This window comes from Sus scrofa, chromosome 1 (assembly GCF_000003025.6).
Source record: "Sus scrofa isolate TJ Tabasco breed Duroc chromosome 1, Sscrofa11.1, whole genome shotgun sequence".
Classification (NCBI taxonomy): Eukaryota; Metazoa; Chordata; class Mammalia; order Artiodactyla; family Suidae; genus Sus; species Sus scrofa.
In genome coordinates, this window is record NC_010443.5 from 38,952,209 (window position 1) to 38,967,678 (window position 15,470).

Genomic DNA, 15,470 nt, shown 5'->3' on the forward strand with positions numbered 1-15,470 from the left:
CTATTTTAGTAATATGCTATATTAAATTTTAATAACAATATTATGAATAATAATCATGGTGATAGTAATATTGAATTGAAGCAAAAAAACCTTATTAAAGATCTACAGAACACGTCTAAAAGTATTCTGGTTACTCTACCTCCCTCATGCATAACAGAAAGTCTATGTACAATCTAATATGGCTATGTTTTTGTTTATCATGATAGTGGTTTATGGAATAAAACATCACTGCCATATTTCTGCCATATTAGTCACTAGAGAACTATCCTAATATGATTTCATGTTTTGAACTGCAATACTTTTTATTACCACAGTGAAGTATTACATATGAAATGTACGAAGAGGAAATGTTTTTAAATGGGCATAAAAGAACACAAAACAGACTCAAGAAACAGTTCCTTAAGAAAGCGAGATAATGCATTTTCTATGCAATCAGTTGCCTAATATCTCTTCATGAAGTTAAAGCCACGCTTGCTCCCTACTGAGCAATCTAAACTATGACACTAGACACACTACATCAGGTTTCACTGTAAAAGGCCTCATTTCATTTCACATACTATATTGCTTCTCCTCTGCCCTCCTTGGGTTCCCATTCAGTGGTCAGAGAGATGAAATCATTCTTCATATACACAAACGTGTTTCTATTTTTCTGATTCATTCTTGAGAATGAAATTCCTAGCCCAGCCTACTCAGTACACTATTAAAGGTCCCTGCTGGATCTTTTTCCTTGCTCACAGCCCTGCTATCTCTTAATGTGACTTTGATGGAAATCTGCAGCATCATACCTGGTAATTCTTTTCATTCACACTAAAGTTGACTTTAAATTAGATGCTTTTAGGGAAATACCTACCATTCTGACCAAGATAACTTTTTACATTAAAATAGGGGTTGAAGATGCAAAATGAGGTGAAAAATATTAATGTACAGATATTTATTGTTCAGAGTAACACTCTCTGAAACCAGCATTCAGCCTTTTGATTGCACCCAAGTAATTGAACAAAAGTATACAAAGATACTTTATATAAGCATTATATTAATTCTTGCAAGTTCCAACTAATTGGTCATTCTAAAATAAAGGCAACTAAATATTCCGTACTTCTACCTTCTTCTTCTTCTTCTTTTTTTTTTTTTTGTTGTCTTTTGTCTTTTTTAGGGCCACACTTGCAGCATATGTCAGTTCCCAGGCTAGGGGTCTAACCAGAGCTGCTACTGCCAGCCTACGCCAGAGCCACAGCAATGCCAGATCCAAGCTGCATCTGTGCCTATATCACAGCTCACAGCAACACCAGATCCTTAACCCACTGAGCAAGGCCACGGATCGAACCCGCAACCTCATGGTTTCTAGTCAGATTCGTTTCTGCTGCACCAGGACAGGAACTCTCTGTGCTTCTATCTTTACAGGTTTCTTGAAATACATTGAGGTTCAAACTGTCCTTGTCAAACACTCAGTCTTTGAGTAGAAATGTCTGATGGGATTGCTAGAGGACCGTCAAATTCTATTCTGTCCTTCACCAGTAGGGGCGCTACAGCTGCGCAGCTATACTGTCATGTCTCCCTTGCAGGTGTTCCTGTGTTACTAATGAATTTGAGACTCCTCAAATGAATGTAAACAGAAGTGATGTATACTCTTTCCGGGACTTCTCAGTCTTTCCTACTCTTCCTAGAATACTGAGGTGCTTATGGTCCAGTTGTGACTCTGCCATCAGGTGATGGTGGAAAACAAGGCAGAAGGAAACTGAGTTTCTGAATTACCGCTAGGAGCAGAGCTGTGCCAATGACCTGGGCTGCTCCCTTCAAGAATATTACATGAACAATAAAAATTTATATGTTTTTAAAGCATTGTATCTCAAGGTTTCTTCATTATAGCAACTTAGCCTTCACCCTAATATGAGACAGAGGTGAGGCAAAGCATGAAAGATATAATATGAAATTCTGCATTTCAGATTAACTATGTCCTTTGCTTTTATGTATTTGTTAAAAGATAACTATGGGGAGTTCCCGTTAGGAGGAGAAAGAAGAAGGGTAAAACATGAAGGAATAAAAGAAACAAATTTGACTAGGATCCACAAGGATATGGGTTCAATCCCTGGCCTTGCCTAGTGGGTCGGGGATCCGGCATTGTCATGAGCTGTGGTGTAGCTCACAGATTTGGCTTGGATCCTGAGATGCTGTGGCTGTGATGTAGGCCAGCAGCTGGAGCTCTGATTCAACCCCTACCCTAGGAACTTCCATATGCATCTGGGCAACATACATGAAGCAGATTATCTTTATTGAGTTTCACTGACCTTAATTTGATGGCATAACTTGAAAGACTTTCTAACACCAACAGTTCGCTTCAGTTCCCAAGAAACAAGTCAATACTTAGAATACATTTAATACAAATTCCATTAAGCTACAAGTAATAACACTACTTTTCAAAGCTTTAGAGGTTAAAATACAAGAACACAGCCTTTTAGAAAAATGAGTAAGTCACTCGAATAATTTCAGTCATGCAACAGGAAAAAAAGGGGTGTGCACAAAAGGAGAATGCAGAAAGCATCATCTCCTCTAGTAAGGTGAAGAAAAGCTTCCTTGGAAAAGTTTGGAATAAAATCTGGAGGTTGCTAGGTAGTTAAGGATAAGCATGTGTAATGAAGGGGAAAAGAGGAGGATGTGGGAAAGAAGGATGGAAGAGGGACATTACAGCTCCACAAGGAGGAAGAGAAAGAGGGGAAAGAAGAAGGAGAAAGAAGAGGGGTAAAACATGAAGGAATAAAAGAAGCAAATACAGTGTGAGTCTGTGAGGTATTCTGTCACAACCTACCACCATTCCATCGCTATCAGACCAAACCTGGAACCTCATATTTCTCAACACAGAATGGTGCCACTAAAAATGTACTATAGTGGTCTGGAATTTATTTCTCATACATTTTATATGCCCATTTAAATTCTGATCATAGATGAATGTGTTTCTTATAAAATACAAGTAATCTAAATTCAAGAACACATTAAAAGCAACAGCCACCATGACCTGGCAAGGAATACCTCAGTAAGGCAAGGGTGATTTAACATTTAGAAATATAACTAATCAAATATAACATAGTAAGAAGCCAAAGAAAAAGCGGAAAATTCAACAGAACCCAAAAAGGCATTTAATAAATCTTAATATGAATTCTTGACTTTGAACACAATTTTTAGGAAAAGAGACACAAGAGAAAAAAAACTTCTAGTATTTTAAATGATACTACACCTATAGCATACTTCAAGAGAAAACAAAACATGGATATCTGATAAAATAAGGAAGAAAAAATATTTCTTATTGTTATTTGATAACTTTCTAGAAATTTTAACTAATGCTATCAGACATGAAACAGAAATAAGTACTGTATATGAGAAAATAAAAATACTGATTATTTTCCAATAACTTTTATGCCTGGAAATACAAGAAAATAAATGAAAACATGTATTTAAATCAGTCAGAAAATAGAATTAAAATTATAAAAATTACTGTTTGCTCTATAAATGTAAAAAATCAGTTAAAGGAGAAGTCAAATAAGTCTTAATATAAATAGCTATAAATCAAAAGTGATCTAAAATTTTCTAGCAAAAAATAATGGAATACACATATGGACAAAACATGATTTTATAGAGGAATCTAAAAATAATTTTGCAATAATGTATAATTATCTCATATTTTGGGGTGGAAGATATATATGAGCCAGGGGACTTCCGGGAATAGAGCAAAAATTTCCAGTAGAATTAAATAAAACTCCAGAAAGGAAAATAATTAGAGATTTTAGCAGCATTAATCTGGCAGACTAAATTCATAAAGAATAGGTAAGCATATCAGAAAAATGACTAGAGAGTGTAGATATATACACTGACAAGTAAAACAATGTGGTCATATATAAGAATTAATAGATTTATCAGAATAAGTAATGAGATTGCCCTGAAATGTCTTGGAGGTATATAAGACCTTAGAATGTAGTAAGAGTAATAATAATGATAGTAATAATAAAAACAACAACCACAATTTCACAAAGGATATTTCACAAAGAATTATTAATCAACAAATGATCTTGGAAAAGTGTGCTAATTTTAAAAAAATCCTACTTCAGAGTCTCCAAATTATGTCAAATATATAAAGCTATAGAAGACAAGTACATAGACTAAAAACGTAGATGTAGGAGTTCCCGCTGTGGCACAGTGGGTTAAGAATCTGGTGTTGCCTTTGCAGCAGCAATCGTCTGATCCCTGGCCCAGTGCAGTGGGTTTAAGGATCTGGTGTTGCTGCAGCTGTGGCATAGGTCGCAACTGCAGCTCTGATTTGATCCCTAGCCTGAGAACTTATATATGCCATGGGTATGGCCAAAAAACAGAAAAACAAAACAAAACAAAATGAATGCAATTCACAGGAAAAAAAAATCTTTATATGTATATGATAAATTATTCAACTTTACCAATAACCAAAGTAAGGCAAACTGAAAGAGGAAAATTACATTTTTAAAAAATATACCAAATTAGCAAAAATTAAGAAAACGTATTACATTTTTACGCACATATAATGTTATTTGACAATGTATAAAAAGAACTTTTAACATGTTAATAGATTTTAATGAAATAATTTCAGTTTAAGAATTTATAAACAAAAAAATCATAAATGCTTTTATATATAAATAGCATTTATAGAACTATTCATTTCATTATCATTTACTGTAGTTGAACAAATCAAGTTTCTAAGAATAATGTAAACAACCTAAGTATCCCTAAATAGGGGAATAGGTAAAATTATTATGGTATATTAAATATAATCAATCATCAAATTTTCCAATGTACCAATAATTATATAGAAAAGTAGCACATAATATAGATACTATGGCCTCAAATTCTTAAATTCTCAACTTAGTCATAAATACTTTTCATTTATTTTATATAGATGTGTGTGCATAAATACATATGTATGTATAGAGAGAAAAGATCAAGGATATACCCAATTATGGTAATAGCTGTCTTCTGGCAGTGGGAGCACAAGCTATTTTTTATCTTCTTCAAACTATATATTTTTCCAATTGTCTACAGTTGACATATTTTTATAGTCAAAAGAAGCAATAAAAATGTTTTTATACACCCACTCAAGTTTTATGAACCTTTTTCAATGTAAGTTGTTGTGTCTCATTGTAATGAGAATCAATACTTATGAAAAAGTACATTTCAAGAGCAATGAGCTACGTTTTTAAATTACATTAATATTTTTGCTTCTAATAAATTATTTCATTTCATGCCAAAATAAGTACCTTCAGGCCATGTATTAGGAAGTATGCTAATTCACATGGCTGTTGAAATGCATTCAGTAATGATGATGTACAATCTCCTTTTACCCCTAATCTTGCCTTTCCCAAACAGGACTGTAAACAGGTGGACATGCTTCTGAAATCAAGGTCCAGCATCCAAAGACAAGAGATTACTTAGATAAACCAAATAACCTGGAATGTTTGTAACCCAGGGCATATGGAAGTTCCCAGGCCAGGGACTGAAGATCAGAGCTGCAGCTGCAACCCAAAAACAGCTATGGCAATACCAGATCCTTTAACCCACTGTGCCAGGCTGGGCTGGGCATCAAACTCGTACCTCCATAGCGACCCAAGCCAAGGCATTGGATTCTTAACCCACTACACCACACTAGAAGCTCCCTGTAATGTGATTTTTAAAATTAGAAATAATTTATGAAGCTACTAAGATAAAGATACCATACAATAAAATCATGTCACAAACTAGGATTTAGGGATTCAGCCCAAATTTTAGGCACACCAGAATAAGGAAGGAAAGCATCTCTCTCCTCAAGGCCCAGCAGAATGCACAACTTGTGGTCTCCATGGCGGAAAAGGAAGTATCCATTCAGCCAATACTGAAGGCCACATGACAGGTCAGTGTTAAAGCCTGGGATGTAACAAGTCTCTCTGACAATGAAATTGGCATCAATAAGACAGTGCATTCCCTTGGAGAATTTTCTTGAAAGGAATTAAAAAGGAGCAGATGGCATAATATGAGCAAATTTTTCATCCTCCTCTTGTATATCAAAAAATTATTTTAACCAAACAAAATGTAAAACCAAGCAAAAGGCAAAAATCATCAGTCATGAAAAGCAAAGAGGATCTAGATAAATAGCGAACACTTACCCAGAGTTAAATTCTGCTCATGATGAAGAGTAAGGCAACATTGTTTAGAACCACTTGCACTTGATAATCATGGACATAAGGAAAGGTCAGAAACTGGCCCTACCATCCACTCAGTCACTCCTATCAAACACCTAAGGAGTCGTTATTGGCTTCACCCTTCCCTCAGCCCCTCGTCTATTTCCCATCATGAAGCTTGTCAACTCCACTCCTAAATAATTTTCAGAATCTGTCTATTTCTCTCCAGTTCCAACATCACCTCTCAGTCTAGATGAGAAGCGGCCCCCTCCATGCACTCTTACCCCATTTTCCATACAATTTTTAAAGGAATCTTCAAAACTATAAAGCAGATCATGTCACTGTGCTGCTTAAGACTCCCCAGCGACTTCCCATGGCTCTTAAAACAAGGTAATAAAGCACAAAACCTATCAGTGAATTTCCATGGCTCTGAAAACAAGGTGATAAAACACAAAATCTGTCCCCATGGCTTTCATAATTTGGCCCTGCATAATTCTGAACCCCATCTCTTCTGTTTGCTCCAACAGTCCAAACATATTTCTCAGATCCCGTAACACACTAAATTCACTCCTCCCTTTGTGCCTGAGTTCCCTCTGCCTGGAGTAAATTTTCCCCAAAATTCCCCATGCTTGGTTTGTTCTTATTCATACCTTAGCCAAAATATTACCTCTTCAAGAGGTCTTTCTTGAATATCCAGTTAGCTCTCTGGTACTCTCATCACTTTACTCCATCTTATTTTCTTCAGAGTTCTTATCATAATCTGCTATTTTTATTTTACTCATTATTTATTCATTGTTCCTCCCCACTAGAATGTATGCACATTTAGAGGCCTTATTAATCTTATTTGAAGTGTTAACTACAGCACCAAAAATAGTGCCTTGCGCAAAGTAAGTCCTCAACAGATGCTTGCATTAATAAGATGTTTCTGAAAACAAGGATGATAGAAGAACATGTAACTGTCCAATAATAATCTTAGGCATACAATAAAGATTTACTTCCTAAAGAGCTAAAAATATTATAGAGTCCTATCAGTAGCTTAACATGAGTAGCTTAAAAAGATGACAAATTGGAAATGGACATTTCAACCACAGAAGATTGTGAAAAATCTAGGATTCACTCCACAAAGGAGACATGCATTATAGTTTTTGCATTATGAGTGTGTTTCATATGAGACTATAACAAGGATATCCAATTGGGGATTCAGATTCAAAGACCTTGCCTCATTAATAAACATACTGGTAAATGAATGGATATTTACACGAATGTTACAAATCAAATGAAATGTTTATTTTTTAAAAAAATAAGAATGGTACCACTCATTTGAACAGCAATATTAGAAGTTAGAAAAGAAATATTTTCAAAATCTAAGGGGAAATTATTTCCATACTGTAATTCTATACTCAGGCAACAATTAAATGTAAATGGAACAGATAATCAAACACGAAAAGGGTCAAGCTCTCTCTCTCATGCACCTTTTCCCAGGAAGCTCTTGGATGCGTACTCCATTAAAACAAGAGGATAAAGCAAAGAGAAGAAATATATAGAATTCCAGAAACAGGATCCAACTGAAGAGAACGGCAGAGAGGGTGTCTAGGGGAAGATGGTGCCAGCTTCTCTGAAGCTGACTCACAGATCAGCCAGGCCAAACACTGGCTAGTTGGAATGCTCCAGTAAAGTATCTCCCAGAAACTGAGAAGACTCCGGAAGACTGAGAAATCTACTGAGAAGACTCCTGAGAAGACTCCTTGCAACATATTGCAAGGAAATTTATATTTCTGAGAGAGTATTTGGAGGTGAGGTGGTAAACAAATGAAGCAAATCAATAACAAAAAAGTCAACTGTTAAATTTTAATAGGCATGCAAGAAAGGGAAGGTATTCATTATGCAAGTGTTAATAGCACTTTATAGTCACAACAGCACAACTATTGAATATTTATCTAAACAAAAGTATAACTATACTGGTAAAATGGGGGAGTAAAAATCTACATAAATGATGACAATAAAGGAGACAAATTCTCATTAATGATAGTGGGAAGTTAATAGATAATGTCTGAAATTGAGAAATCAAGCAGTAATATAAGCATGTCTTTAAATATATGGAAGCAAATATCAAAAGAAATGGCTAAAAGAACTGAACGTAGTTGCTTTTAAGGATTGGGAAATTGGACTATAGGGGTGAGAAAAAAAAATCCTAGAATTTATTTTTATATGCAACTGGTAAAATGAAATTTGAAAAAGAAAAGAGCTTTAGGTAACTTCCCTCTCACCTAAGATTTAAGCATTTAATATTTATTTACATTCACTGTAAAGAGTAGACTTTTCTATTATAGCTGATTAATTCAAACAAGAAATCCTACAGGGCACTAATCAAAGTCAAAGTCTTCGAATAAAGTGATCTGAAAGAGGAGTTCCCCTTGTGGCACAGTGGTTAACGAATCCGACTAGGAACCATGAGGTTGTGGGTTCGATCCCTGGTCTTGCTCAGTGGATTAAGGATCCAGCACTGCCGTGAGCTGTGGTGTAGGCCGCAGACGCGGCTCAGATCCCACATTGCTGTGGCTCTGGCGTAGGCCCACAGCTACAGCTCTGATTCGACCCCTAGCCTGGGAACCTCCATATGCCGTGGGAAGCGGCCCTACAAAAGGCAAAAAGACAAAAAAAAAAAAAAAAAGTGATCTGAAAGAGAAACTCTAGATTTGCACATAACAATACAATCATATATAACATTATTTTGTGTTTATTGTATATCTGTAGTGCATATTTTATTTAGTTATCAAGCAGCTCTTGAGGTAGGTACGTATACTATTGTTCCCATATTAAAGAGGAGAAACTAAGGTTTAGAAAAATGCCAATCATGGCTCAAAATTTCACACCCAGAAAGTGACAGACGAGATGTCTGTTCTCTCTGATAGGAACGCTTGGTCCCCAGAAATCCACATGGCTCATCATCCAACCTTCTTTAGATCTTTGTACAAATCTCACCATCTTAAGAGGACTTTCCCTGATCACCCTATTTGAAATGGAAACCAATTCTCTCCGGGACACTCACACCAGCACTCCCTAACCCCTGGGGTGCCTTATTTTTTCCATAGCATTTCTCCATCTGAAATATCACATCATTCACATATTTACATTGTTTACTGTTTGTCTCATCAATTAAATGTAAGTTCCACAAGGGCTAGGCATTGTCTCTTTTCTTATCTGTCATATCCTCAGGACTCAGATGAGAATCAGGCACATAGAGAGTCAAAAAACAATTGCTGAATCCACTGAAAATTCATGAATCTAGAAATAGGAACTCTTTACCACCATCACAGTGTATTGTCAGCTCTAGTCTACTCACTGTAAAATGTTGTAGCGATTATCAAGTCTTGTCAAAACACTTGCATCTTACCATAAAAAGACAACACAGATGTAAACACTTTTATGGAAAATCAACCCGTACTACTAGTTCTTAAAAACAGCACGTCTTTGTAGTTCCCGCTGTGGTACAGTGAGTTAAGAATCTGACTGCAGTGACTCAGGCTGCTGTGGAGGCACAGGTTCCATCCACAGCCCAGTGTAATTGGTTAAAGGATCTGGTGTTACCACAGCTGCGGTGTAGGCTGCAGCTGCAGCTGCAGCTTGGATTCAATCCCTGGCCCAGGAACTACCATATGCCATGGGTGTGACCACAAAAAAAAAAAAAAAAAAAAAAAAGAGAGAGAGAGAGCGAGCCCATCTTCTTCCCATTTAACAGAATGGTTTGTGGCACTGTCTCTTAAAAATTACTGGATTTACTTTTGCTTTCACCAGGGTTATGTCTCAAAAAAAATATTGACTCTTCCTGTTAACCAGCTATAAGTAAACACCTTCTTGTGGTAAGTGGGTGCCATGAATAGAGAACAAGCCCCTTGTGGGGAAAGCTTTTTGTAGACAAACTAGAAAAGCATATGTTGCCCCAGAGTCCTCCCAATGAGACAAACTTTGAAACTGCAGAGTCATGAATCAAACTGAGTGACTTAAAACATGTCCCCATAGATGCTGAACTACACAATTTTTTCAGCTCCCAGTTAGAGATGAGGAATCATTATGGTCTCCCTATTTCTTTTAAGTATGAACTGTAACCCAAGACTGATGCAAATTTAACAAGGTAATAATTTAGCTTGTTTTTTGTTTTTTGCTTTTTAGGGTCACACCTGTAGCATATGGAGGTTCCCAGGCTAGGGGTCAAATCGGAGCTACAGTTGCCAGCCTACGCCACAGCCACAGCAACGCGGGATCAGAGCCGCGTCTGCAACCTACACCGCAGCTCAAGGCAACATCGGATCCTTAACCCACTGAGCAAGGCAAGGGATGGAACCTAAAACCTCACAGTCCCTAGTCGCATTCGTTTCTGCTGCGCCTCAAAGGGAACTCCAAGGTAATAATTTAGTTTTTAAATTAATTCACAACCACCTGAACTTTGCATTCTGGAAGGGGCTATAAGAAGGGAACCCACTCATTCTGATCTTGGTTAGACTAAAAGATGAAAAATCTATAATGTTTTCCACATTTTAAAGCTGGAAATAGCTAATGGCCAATGCAATAACCTCAGAAGATTTCCTTTTCATACTTGAACATACAGATAAAAGTCAATTAAAGGGCTAGGACTGCTCAAGTTAAGGCCCATTTGATAAATATAGACTCTGAATTTAATGACAAAGCTATTGAAAGCAAATTTCCTTTTCAAGGTGTTCTGTTTCCCTTTGGTTGAAAGCACATATCCCTGGTTTTTTATTTTGTCTTCAAAGTGCTCAGACTTAGGATTAAATGAACCAACTCTTCAGCACCTTCTAGTTCTATGGACATTTAGGATTTAAAGAACAAATAACAACAGACTTTATTTGAGATAGGAAAATTTCTCCTGATAAATTCTTATACTTGATTAGTAGGTAGTTTCCTTTCTTTTTATCCTCCATTTTTTCTTTTTTTAAAAAACTAGGGAGTACCCTCTGTAGCTGAGGGGGAACAAAACTGACTAGTATCCAGGAGGAGGTGGGTTCAATCCCTGGCCTCACTTAGTGGGTTAAGGATCTGACATTGCTGTGAGCTGTGGCATAGGCCAGCACCTGCAGCTTTGATTCAACCCCTAGCCTGGAAACTTCCATATGTCTCGGGTGCAGCCCTACCCTAAAAAGACGGAAAAAAACAAAACAAAATAAAGCAAAATAAAACCTGTTCACTATCTACAAAATACAAACAAGAACTGACCAGATGTTTTCTATCATTTATCCTATCATTATTATTAATTTCTAATACTACTCAGAATTCTGAGTACAAGGTATAGTGGAGCAAGTGGTGAAGTAACTTATTTCTACAGAAAACGTGAAAGGTCTTAAAGAAATCAGTGGAGTAATTTGGTTTGTAATTAGATTTTTCTATTTACTTATATTCGTGTAGAACAAAATTAAACGCAAAGATTTATAAATAATTTTGTAACTGATTAATCTCTAAACCATTTTACTTGTCTGTTCACATTAATCAATCAGTGATATTACTAGCAAACCCTCTACACGTTTTCCTGGAAATCTCAACTTGGGATTACATCTTATTTGTAGTCAGGAAGAACGGATTTACTTTCATTTTCATTACTTCATTTTTATTAAAAAATATCATAAGAAGTTTAATAATAAAAAAATCATTTAATATGTACCAAAGCACTTGTAATGGAAAAGCAACATGGAAAAGATATTCCTGCTATATATATTTCATTAATTTATTCCACCAGTCAGTCATTTTTTTTTTCTTCAAATTATTATTGAGAATCTTGGCAATGGTGCTGGAGAGTAAGCGATGCATGTGACATAGCCCTGCCCCTAGGGAACTCACAATCTCAGTGAAGACAGAAGTAAGCCAACGAACAGAACCCAGCAGTATAACAACGAATGGAAAAAGGATGCTTAAATACCACAAAAGCTTTACGACATTATGAGGTGGGGAGATGAGCTGAGATGGAATACGCTTAGGGAAGGTTTCAGAGAAGAGAAAATGAGCTAAATATTGGATAATAAAATGAAGGTGAGAAAGTGCATTCTTGACTGGAGAATGATTTATTCAAAGGCAGAGATTTTGAAATAGTATAAAACAACCTGGAAACCACAATTAACAATAGCTGCTATTTTTTGAGCACCCATTTTTGTACCAGGAACACTATGAAACAGTTCAACAATAATATTGTGAAATAAGTACTTTTATTCTCATATTTTTAGTAAAGCAACAAAGACTTAGGAGAGCTACGACTTGTGAAACTCACGTAAAATTTAGACTTGAACACAAGTAATCGGATTCCCAAGTTTTGCTCTTAACAGCTCAATCAATACACTGGACTTTAAGTTTAATACAAGAAACTGAGGATCCAGACTTGTTCCTAACAGCATTAGTCATTAATAAATTATATATATATATATATATATATATATATATTTTTTTTTTTCTTTTTACAGCTGCACCTGTGGCACATTGAAGTTCCTGGGCTAGGAATCAAATTAGAGCTACAGCTGCTGGGCTACGCCACAGCCACTGCAACACTGGATCTGAACTGCATCTTGGGGCATCTCTATGCCACAGTTTGGGGCAACACCAGACACAGAATCCACATCCTCACAGACACTATGTAGGGTTCTTAACTCACTGAGCCACAATGGGAACCCTGGTCATTAACAGATTTTAAAATGGGGAATTATATATGTGAAAGAAAAGCTACAATAAGAAGTCCAAGTGAGAGTAATTAAGATCCAAGGGTAACTGTAGAAATGAAAGATGAAAAAAAAAAGTCAAGACATTTTCAGGGAGTTCCCAATGTGGCTCAGCAGTAATGAACCCAACTAGTATCCACGAGGATGTGGGTTCAATCCCTGGCCCTGCTCAGTGGGTTAAGGATCTAGCATTGCTGCAAGCTGCAGTCAAGGCTGCAGACATAGCTTGGATCCCACGTTGCTGTGGCTGTGGCTGTGGCATAGGCCAGCAGCTGCAGCTCCAATTCATCTCCTAGCCTGGGAACTTCCACATGTCACGGTATGGCCCTAAAAAAAAAAAAAAGAAAGAAAAAAAAAGGAGAGAGACAGACAGAGATCTTCAGAAGGTAGGATCAAGAAGAATTCATAGCTGATTAGATGGGGATGGTGAGGGATGTGTCCCTGGGTTATAGTTTCAGACAACTAAAATGTGTCCCTGGGTTACAGTTTTGAACAACTAAGATGTGTCCCTGGGTTATAGTTTCAGCAGCAAAAAAGTAGATGACACTCTAGAGCCCAGAGGCAAGGTCTACAGAGGAACAGGGGCATCATTTACTTATACAGTATTATGGAAACTATAGTTATGGAAATATCACCATGGAAAAGCCAGAGAATTTTATAAACAGGGAAGGTTGGTGGTAAAAACAGAACCTAAAAAAATAACAAATTTATGAGGTTGATGAGAAAGTAAGTTTTTTAAAAAGCTGAAAGAAGGCAACCCAGAGAGGCTGAAGCAAACCAGAGAAAGGAAGTAATACTATAATAAATAAGGAAGAAGAAGAACTTTTAACATGAGTAGCCCATGGCCAAATGCTGCTCAGGCAACAGGAGGGTCAAGTGCTAAAAGAGTGGGTGCTATGATTGCTATTTAAAAGCCTAACCTGTTTCCTTAGAACCTTTCTGTGGAGTGTCTTGGAAGAAGATTATAATAGGTTGAGGAAGGAAAGGGACTTGAAGAAGTGGGACAATGAATATAAACTATATTTTTACTATACCGGGTAATGAGAACAGAGGTTGAAGGGAGAGAGAAAAGAGCTGATATGAGGGAGAAATTGAGGGTACAGGAAAGAGGGGAAGCTGGGAATGTAAGGTCCTCAAGTGAAATGCATGAGGGAAAATTTGCCTCTAGCCATCTGCCATGGGAAAAGTCAGATTTACCAAAGCAATAAATCATTCTGTTAGTTTATTCTAGGGAGATATTACTGCAAAACCATCTACAGAATACTTCTTAGGTACCCTTGGGAGCAATTTGTTTTCTACCATTTTGCAAAAAGAGCTAGATTATTTGTCTAAGAAAACATAAGTAGAAGAAAATACATTTTCGTACACTGTATAATCAAAAGTCTTGAAAAACCTTGCCTTGCACAAATTATGTTTTTCAAATGACTTGCACACTCTAAATCTTCCCTAACTATAACTTGTTCATGTATTTTTGTTTTCCCCTTATTTAACAAAGCCATGCCTCTTTCCAACTGTCTCCACTACTGCTGACCTTGGCATTGCAGCAATGGTTTCCAGAATGCTGGAAACACATGGTCCCTAGAAGGTTACCTAACTACATAGTATATATTAAACCTTTGAAATTCTGAAGGTTACTCCACAGAGTATTGGTATTATTATTTTTAAAAACAAAAGTGGATTAGAGTTCCCACTGTGGCCCAATGGGATCAGTCACGTCTTGAGAGCACTGGAACATGGGTTTGACACCTGGCCCAGCACTGCAGGTTGAGGATCCAGCACTGCTGCAATTTCAGCCTAGGTTGCAACTGCAGCTTGGATCTGATCGCTGGCCCAGGAACTCCATAGGCTGTGGGAGGCCAAAAAAGAGAAAAATGAAATGAAATGAAATAAAATAAAAACTGGATTTATTATATTAAAGATAAGATTTAGAAATGTTTTATTCACAAATAATAAAATTAGCAAAATAAGTAAAATATAATGTATACATCTCTATTCTTGTTTTGAATCAACCATAAAAATTAAAGCATGGTTACAAGAAAAGTTTAAGAGGTAAAGATTTCAATATAGCTTAATAAATAATGTAAAAATGCCAGAACAGATGCCATTGTACAGCTGCCTTTCTATTAGGATACTTTCAGAATGAGCTGAAATTAAAGACATCTTACCTTGATATAGTATCAGATACAGCTTTTTATTAGTATTTAATGACTTTCTGCAAACTTTGTAATATTTATTGCTTTGAAAAAAATCAAGCATTAGAATTAAATTATCAAAATTTCCAAGAGACTTATTTCATAAATGACACAATAGACATTTTATATATTAATTTGTCAATACTCATACTCATGCATTGCTCATATCAAAAGAAATTGTGTTTGACCTGCTGACAATTTTAAGAGACTTCTAACAATATTTTTTTCCTTTTTTGACTAAAAGAGTCCTAAGAATATCTGGTCTTTTCTAGGATAGTTCATTTAACTTAATTAAAAAGAACAGAAAAAAATGTGAAAGTGCTTCTTGGTGCACAGATGACCATAAAAATGCAATAAAGCCTCAACAAAAGCAAAGATAATTAACCAGGATA

The 15,470-nt window shown here is 36.3% G+C and overlaps 1 protein-coding gene across 7 annotated transcripts in view; it reads right to left on the minus strand.

The window, feature by feature from the left end:
• The window catches only part of NKAIN2 (sodium/potassium transporting ATPase interacting 2), a 1,025,964-nt gene that overhangs the window by 937,957 nt on the left and 72,537 nt on the right, over positions 1 to 15,470 (minus strand). The window lies entirely within an intron of this gene.